The sequence below is a fragment of the Moschus berezovskii genome, chromosome 27 (assembly GCF_049115385.1).
Source record: "Moschus berezovskii isolate FMDL1 chromosome 27, NW_MosBer_1.0, whole genome shotgun sequence".
In the NCBI taxonomy this organism is placed as follows: Eukaryota; Metazoa; Chordata; class Mammalia; order Artiodactyla; family Moschidae; genus Moschus; species Moschus berezovskii.
The window spans coordinates 4,103,386-4,112,315 of record NC_142486.1 but is presented as its reverse complement, the minus strand read 5'-3'; the positions used below and the strand labels follow the sequence as shown (position 1 = coordinate 4,112,315).

The 8,930-nt window shown below is 49.2% G+C and overlaps 1 pseudogene; it reads left to right on the top strand.

Annotated features, from left to right (window-relative positions):
- The first annotated feature begins 7,060 nt into the window (after positions 1 to 7,060).
- Positions 7,061 to 7,854, top strand: LOC129545039 (protein FRG1 pseudogene; annotated as a pseudogene).
- The last annotated feature ends 1,076 nt before the right edge of the window (positions 7,855 to 8,930 follow it).

The following is an 8,930-nucleotide window of genomic DNA, read 5'->3' as shown; positions in this document are numbered from 1 at the left end:
AAAGTCAGACGGCCCAGGCACTTTGAGTTCTTGGCTGTGTGACCTTGGGCAAGTGACTTCACCTCTCCTAGCACCCTAGTTTCTGCGGCTGAAATGGAACCGACAATGACTCTGCCCCATACAGCTACTCTGAGAACTAGAGCTAGATGCTATCATACGCCACAAGTGTATGGCACACAGTAAGCGCTCAATCAATGCTCATCCTTGTCACACACAGAAAGCTGCTCCACTCCCTCTTCCACAAGCCCGCCAGGATGTCGGTGACAGGACTGGGAGGCAAGGGTGGATCTCAGCAAGGGCTCCCCGCCTTCACTGCCACCTTCTAGCTGCTCTGCTTCCAGGTCTGTTCTTGGGAACACACCTTGCCATGCTGCACTCCCTCTGCTTGTGGACTGTCCCATTCGTGATACCTCCTTGGTTGTGTAAAGAACTGGGGGGACTTCCCCGGAGGTAGAGTTAAGACTGCACTCCCACTGCAGGGGACACTGATCCCTGGTCTACATGTTCCACGCAGCGCGGCTGCCCCTTCAAATCTACAAAAACCCTATAGCTACCATCGTACTTATTTTTGGTTTTGTTTTTTTTTTTATGAATTTAGCTTTTATTCAAAATTAAATAAGCAAAAGCAAAATTTTTAAGAAACTTTTTACAAATTACTTACATAAAAGAAAGTTAAGAGGGACAGTCACAAGTCTGCAACAAATAATTACAAAAGTATCTAGGGCAGCATGAATACAGACCATGTCACAGCATAGTGACCTAACTGTGATATGAATAAGGCATAACTAACATTTGCACCAAGACCAGGATTAAAAAAAAAAAAAACATACTTTAAAAGCTTAGTCCTACATTAAGCTTCTTCTCTTCCCTCAGATCCTTAATGGGTTTATATACTATGTAATTTTTTTCAACGCACACATCATGTCAAAATATAAATTACACAGATGGGCAGTTAATGTGAAAAGTCCCCCCCTAAAATGTACAAACGAACTGGTACTGAACTGAGTTCCATACTTATTTTTGAAAGACAGATTTTCCCCTGAGATTGGGAACGCAGCCAGGATGTCCCTCTCAGCACCGAGCTCCTCAGAGTCCTAGAAGTTCGAGCCGGAACAAACTTGCAAGAAAAGGCACACAAATGACAAAGCAAAACACAAAAACGCTCCTATTTACAGATGATGTGCTTGCCACACAGAAAAGTCCAAGGGATCCACTTAAAAAGTCTCCTGGGACTTAGAAGTGAATTCAGTAAGATCACAGGATGCAACAGCCACATATAAAGACTAACTGTATCTCTGTATGCTAGCACCCAACACGTGTAAGTTCCCTCAGAGTGCTGCCCCCAGACAACCCCTGGTACCTCTAATTGCTCCCCAAAGGCCCCAGCTGCTCGGAGGTTACCTGGGGCCGGGTGGTGTTGCCTGGGGCATGAAGGAGCTATAGGAGTTTAACCTAAAAAACAAAACGAACAAAAAGAAAACTGATGAAATGCAGTTGTACTTAAAAGGAGGTAGTCTGGCTTCGAATCTGTGTTTCTGTGTATCACGTTTGTGTGTTTGGAATTTGGGGATCCTTGCTGCCATTTATAGTTTTTGTTCATGTACCGAGCTGAATCGTGTCCCCCCCTCCCAAAATTCACATCCACCTAGGACCTCAGAATATGACCGTATTTGGAAGTAGGGTCTGTGCAGATGTAGTCAGTTAAGAGGAAGCCATACTGGGTTAGGGTGGGCTGTAAATCCAGGGACTGCTGTCCTTATACAAGGAGAGGACGCACATGGGGGAGATGGCCATGTGACAGGTGAAGCCTGGAGGGAAGCTGCTAGCATCTAAGGAAACCCAGGGACTGCTGGGGACCACCCACAGCCTGGAGAGGGGCTCCGGTCAGCTCTACTGACACCTTGACTTCAGACATCTGGCCTCCAGGACTGGAAGAGAATTCATTTCTGTTTGTTTAATTTTTTAAAAAATTTTGGTCGAGACAAGTGGCATGCAGGATCTTATTTCCCCGACCAGGGACTGAACCTACACCCTGTGCGTTGGAAGCAGGAAGTCTTAACCACCAGGGAAGCCCCACATTTCTGTGGATTTTAAGCACCCAGTTGGGGATCATTTGTCACTAGGAAACAAATATGGTCTGATTCTGCCTCTCTGATGATCTAGAATAAGTCATCTTGCTAAAATGCCTTAGGGGTTGGGGGAATGGTGGGGAGGGGGTCCCCGGCCAATCAGTGTGACTTCCTCACCAGGAGAGTGGATCCCAGATCCTGTTTGGGAATTAAAGAAGTGTCTTCTATGCCAGAAAAAACGGGGCACACCCTCAAGCACGCAGCATTTTTCTGTGTGCAAAGAAGAGTTGGAAACACGGCAAACAAAAATCACATTCTTGCTCAGCCACATGAATGCACTGCCCGGGGCACGTTCGCCCGGCGCCTGCTTGCTCAGCAGAAGGCCGTGAGGGTCAGCTGGCTGGCAGCTTAGTCACAACCTTTGGAACCTAACCCTCCTCCACAGCTTCCAAGTTCAAAGGAGAGGAGGAGCAAGGCTCCTGGACCATCCCAGGAAGACACCCTACCGGTACAGGTGAGTCAGGTTGTGGTGGTGTCCTCATTTCTTCAAAGGTTTTCAAGTTGTCTCGCCTTCTCCTGAGTGGAGGCAAGTTCCTCCTAGGTCTCTGCCCTGGTCTTCACCTTTCCACCTCCTTCTAATTCTCTAGGCTTCCCTGGTGGCTCAGATGGTAAAGAATCCACCTGCAACGCAGGAGACCCGGGTTCGATCCCTGGGTCGCAAACATCCCCTGGAGAAGAGAATGGCAACCCACCCCAGTATTCTTGCCTGGAGAATCCCATGGACAGAGGAGCCTGGTGGGCTACAGTCCATGGGGTAGTAAAGAGTCGGACACGACTGAGCGACTATCACTTTCACCTTCAGGACTAGAACAGGCAGCAGTGGTGCGTGGCTTTCCCCCGCAGCTCCACTGCCAGCAGCATAGTCAGTCTCTGCAACATCCCCAGCATCATCCCATGTCCATCATGGAATAAGTACAACATCCTGATAACGATCTCTAAGCACCTGCTCTGTGCCAACCTCTGTGCGAAGTCCCCTCCTAGCTGCCCTCCAGAGAGGTACTGTTAGGCCCTCCAGAGGCCAGGAAGCTGAGTCCCCGTGACATAAATTGAAATCGTGGATGGGACTTCCCTGGCAGTCCCGTGGTTAAGACTGTGCTTCCCCTGCAGGGAGCAGGAGTTCCATCCCTGGTCAGGGAACTGAGATCCTGCATGCCATGCAGTGCGTCCAATAAAAAAGGAAAGAAAAATAAAATAAAAATGGGTAAATAAATAAACTCTGTGCCTGACACCACCCAAGTAGAAAGTGGAGGCCCTGCCAATCACCTTGCCTCCACTGCCCTGACTCTTCTAAGACACCGTCCAGCCTCTGAAACACAGAAAAAGGCAAACATTCCAGTTACCCCTGGAAGAGCACACGTCCAAGGAGTGTCCAGCCTGCTGCCTGGACATGACAGATGTCCTCATCTGCACCTTTCCTCCTTTTCCCGCCTTCTGTCACATCTTTAAGTTCCTACCATGTGGCATGGACATCCATCCAGAGGCCCAGCCTCACATGTAGGGCTGGAGTTTCAGATGACTGGCTGGAAGTACTCAGAGGGTACGAGGGCTCCTCTGGGGGAGGCCCGTACTTTGGAACTAGATGGAGGGGGTGATGGCACACCATTGTGAAGGGGCTGAATGCTGCTGAGTTGTGCACTTTAGAATGGCCGATGTGGGGACTTCCCTGGCGGTCCAGTGGTTAGGACTCCAAGCTTCCGGCGTAGCGGGGTGCGGGGGTCGCTCCCTGGTCGGGGAATGTAGACCCCACATGTTTCAAGGCCCGGGCAAAATTTAAAACTTTTTTTTTTTAACTTTTTAAAAAGAAAAATAGGTAGCTAATGGGAAGCTACGGTATAGCCCAGGGAGCTCAGCTCGGTGCCCCGTGACGATCTAGAGGACTGGGAAGGAGGCTCAGGAGGGAGGGGCATAAGTACACGTGTAGCTGATTCATGTCATCACTTAGCAGAAGCTAACACAACACTGTGAGCAATTACACTTCAATTAAATAAATAAATCATCCCACTCTAAAAATAAGTGGATAATTAATTAATTAGTTTAATTAAATGGTTTATTTTTAGGTAATCAGCAAGGACTTACTGAGTACAGGGACCTCTACTCAATACTCTGTTACAACCTATATGGGAAAGAATCTGAAAAAAAGTAGCTGTATGTCCATGCTATATATATACAACCCAGACAGCGTATTAAAAAGCAGAGACACTGCTTTGCCAACAAAGGTCTGTCTAGTCAAAGCTATGGTTTTTCCCGTGGTCATGTATGGATGTGAGAGTTGGACTGTGAAGAAAGCTGAGTGCCGAAGAATTGATGCTTTTGAACTGTGGTGCTGGAGAAGACTCTTGAGAGTCCCTTGGACTGCAAGGAGATCCAACCAGTCCGTCCTAAAGGAGATCAGTCCCGAATATTCACTGGAAGAACTGCTGCTGAAGCTGAAACTCCCAGTACTTTGGCCACCTGATGCGAAGAACTGATTCATTGGAAAAGACCCTGATGCTGGGAAAGATTGAGGGCAGGGGGAGAAGGAGACGACAGAGGATGAGATGGTTGGATGGCATCACCGACTCGATGGACATGAGTTTGAGCAAGCTCCGGGAGTTGGTGATGGACAGGGAGGCCTGGCGTGCTGCAGTCCGTGGGGTCGCAGAGTCGGGCACGACAGAGCGACTGAACTGAGCCGATCTGTGCATGTATAGCTGACCACTGTGCCGCACACCTGAACACACAATGTGAACCAGCTACACTCAGACAGGAAATGGAAATGTAAATATACAGGGACTTCCCAGGGGGCTCACTGGTGATGAATCCGCCTGCCAATGCAGGAGACTCGGGTTCGACCCCTGGGTCAGGAAGAGCCCCCGGAGAAAGAAATGGAAACCCACTCCAGTATTCTTGCCTTGGAAACCCCATGGAATGGAGGAGACTGGCGGGCTATAGTCCGTTGGGTTGCAGAAAGTAAGGCAAGACTTAACAACTACACACACACACACACATGAAAATAAAATGGTTGATTTTACATGTGGTGAATTTTGCCTCAATATAATAAAAGGATTTAGGAAACAAAAGACGAAGCAGCCCCGTGGCTGATGGCTCTATGCGGTCACATCCTAAAAGCCCATCGTGTGTCTTTGCTGGATCCGCAATCAGGCAGCAGCCGATTCCCTAGGACAGCCCTGGTGTTGGCGGGTGGTCCGGTGACCCACACTGGGGCACAGTTCACTGGCACTGTCCTCCCCTCCCATGTCGGCGTCCCCACGTGTCACACACCCTGGTCACACTCTGGTTGAAGTAGGGCAGGATATTCAGGGACTTGAAAGGAGGGTTAGCCAAGAGGTGACTCGTGGAGATGCATTCTCCAACACCTACCCCTTCAAGGTCGTGAGCTCCCCTCCGGTGATGCTTCTAGAAAATCGATGACAGACAGAACTACCTGCCCATGTCGCTGGGCACCCTCCCCAGGGAGCATGACGAGGCGGCTGCCTAATTGCTGGGTGGCCTCTGACGGCTGTGACCCTCTGAGACATGTCACCCGGCAGGTTCTCCAAGAACGGCTGCAGGAGGCCCCAGCAGGACCAACCTGGCCACAGGTGAGGAAGGGCAGCTGCCAGCCTTCCTGATGGGGAGAGAAAGACACTGAAAGCAAAGGGGCAGCTGAACCATCCCGGTAGAGGCTCCCAAGGAAGTCCTGGCCCACACGCGGTCACAGCAGCCGGATGCACCGCAGCCAGAGGTGAAACAAAAAACCAGGGAGAACAGACTGCAGAGCTCAGGGCGCTCTGCTCAGCGCTCCGTGTGACCTAAGTGGGAAGGAAATCCAAAAAAGAGGGGACATGTATACACGGGCATCCCAGGCAGCACTAGTGGTAAAGAACCCACCTGCCAACGCAGGAGACATCAGAGACTCAGGTTCCATCCCTGGGTCAGGAAGAGCCCCCGGAGGAGGGCATGGTAACCCACTCCAGTATTCTTGCCTGGAGAATCCCATGGACAGAGGAGCCTGGAGGGCTACAGTCCGTGGGGTTGCAGAGTCGGACATGACTGAGCGACTTAACATGTACACGGATGTATACATACTGGTGATTCACTTTGGTGTACAGCAGAAACTAACACAACATTGTAAAGCAATGACACTCCAATAAAAATTAATTTAAAAATAAATAAATAAGCTTTAAGACTTCCCTGGTCTCTAGTGGTCAAGGCTCCATGCTTCCAGCTCAGGAGGCACAAGTTCCACCCCTAGTCGGGGAACTAAGATGACACATGCCATGAGGCACGGCCAAAAATAAAGTGAAATAAACAAACAAAGAGGCTTCCTAAAAAATGATCAAATGGTAATTAAAAACAAAAACACAACAATGACTAAAGATGGAAACATCCCAAGTATCCATCAGCCATCAATGGAGGATGAGTAAGTGATAAAACACTGCTCAGCCACATGAAGCAGTGACTCACGCTACAATGTGGATGGACCCCGAAAACACGACGTCCTGCGAAAGAAGCCAGACGCAAAAGACCGCATGCTGCAGGAGTCCATGTCCGTGAAATATCTCCGGTAAGTCAGACACAGAAAGTCAGGAGGAGGTTCCCGGGGAAGGAAATCCAAAAAGGAGGGGACACGTATACACGGGAATCCCAGGTGGCACTCGTGGTAAAGAACCCTCCTGCCAACGCAGGAGACATCAGAGACTCAGGTTCAATCCCTGGGTCAGAAAGAGCCCCTGGAGGAGGGCATGGCAGCCCACCCCAGTATTCTTGCCTAGAGAATCCCATGGACAGGAGCCTGCTGGGATACAGTCCATGGGCTCACAAAGAGTCAGACACGACCGAAGCGACTTAGCGTGCACACGGATGGGCGTTTTCAGGCAGCGTGGGCCCCGTCTCCACTCTGGTGCCTCCCTTGCCCCTTCCTGCTCCGCTTCACGTGTTTTGCCATGACCATGGCCAAATACTCCTACGTGAAGGCCACCAAACTCGCGCCAGGGGAACCAAGGCCAAAAGTAGGAAGAAAAAGGAGCAAAGAGAAGAAGAGAAAAAGAGAAGAAGACGAAACCAAGCTTGATCTGGTTGGAATCTGGTGGACAGGAATAAACTTTGGTGAGGTTTCAGGAACCGTAGCAACTGAAATGGATAAAGGCACCTACACACGTGCGCTTGACAATGGGCTGTTTACACTGCGAGCCTCACGCAAAGAAGCCGATGAGGGCCCCAGTCCCCAGAGCAGCTTACAGCTGTCAAAGTGTCTGATTCCAGAATTGCCCTGAAATCTGGCTATGGAAAATACCTTGGTATAAATTCAGACGGACTTGTTGTTGGGCGTTCAGATGCAATTGGACCTAGAGAGCAGTGAGAACCCGTCTTTCAAGAAGGGAAAATGGCTTTACTGGCCGCCAATAGCTGTTTTATTAGATGCAATGAAACAGGTGATATAGAAGCAAAAAGTAAAACGGCAGAAGAAGAAATGATAAAGATCAGGTCCTGTGCCAAAAGAGAAACCAAGAAAAAAGATGACATTCCAGAAGAAGACAAAGGAAATGTCAAACAGTGTGAAATCAATTACCTAAAAAAAATTCCAGAGCTTCCAGGACCACAAGCTCAGTGCAAGTAAAGAAGACAGAGGAAAGATGGATTCTTGCATGAAACACTTCTGCACAGGAGAGCCAAATTGAAAGCTGATAGACACTGCAAACGACCAGGATTTTTATTTCTGTCTTCTCCTTTTGTTTTTTTCTGAATAATAAAATTAGTGTTTTTACAGGAATTAAAAAAAACTTTTTTTTTTAAAGCTGTATACATTTTTGTGGGAAAATCTACACAACATACAATGTACCAGGTTAGCCATTGCGAAGTATCTGTTTCAGGGGAAGGAAGGACATTCACATTGTCATGCAACCACCACCACCTCCAGAACTTTGTCATCTCCCCAAACTCCGTCCTCATTAAACACTAGCTCCCCAGCCCCTTCCCTGGAAGGAAGGAAGGAAGGAAAAAAAAAAAAAGGAAGCCCACCAACCCATCTAGATCCCTTTCACAGTGACTATTTTAGCCACGGACTGGATCTGGGTCAAGGTGACCACAGCCCCTTCGGAATCCACCCTTCACCCTTCACCGTCATCCCCAGGGATGCGACTCAGTAGGCAACAAGTCAAAATAAAAACGTGCTCAGGACAGCTGCAACCTTGGCGGGCCTGTGAGATGCCGGAGAAAGCGCTGTCCTGGGCCTCAGACAACAGCTGCACGAACAGCTCTCAAGTTGAAGTGCAGGAGAGAGGCGTCTGGGCTGCGGTTTCCTCTCTAAGTGTTCCAGAGCGGACGGCTCACTCCTGCTAATGGAACTGGCTGCATCCGCTTCCTGGATTTCGTGAACGGCCGGTAAAAACCCAGGAGAGAAGGCGCCCGTGCCCTCGCCAATCGCACCCGGTGCATTTGTGTGCTGAGCGTAACTTGGGGTTAATTATTGATGACGCGGCTCCAAATGAAGTGTTGGGGAGAGGCCCGCTGCCTCTTCTAATTGCCAGGTTTCTGAGAAGAAGCTTCAGCCTGGAGGGATTTCATGATTAGAGTGAAAGGAAATAGGAAAAAGCAAAGTGTGCTTTGGCCTGGTCTGAAAGAACAGAGCACTGAGAATTAAAAGGGAAAATTAATTATTAATAACCAGAATATGAAAAAAGATGGGGGATGGTGGAGGAAAGATGGTTTCTACCCGGACCTCACCTGAATCTCCCACAACCAAAAACCAGGGGGAGCTGCCCACTGAGCTGGGCACTGGATGTGGAGCAGACTGGTAGTTGATCCTGAAGAGAAAAATAA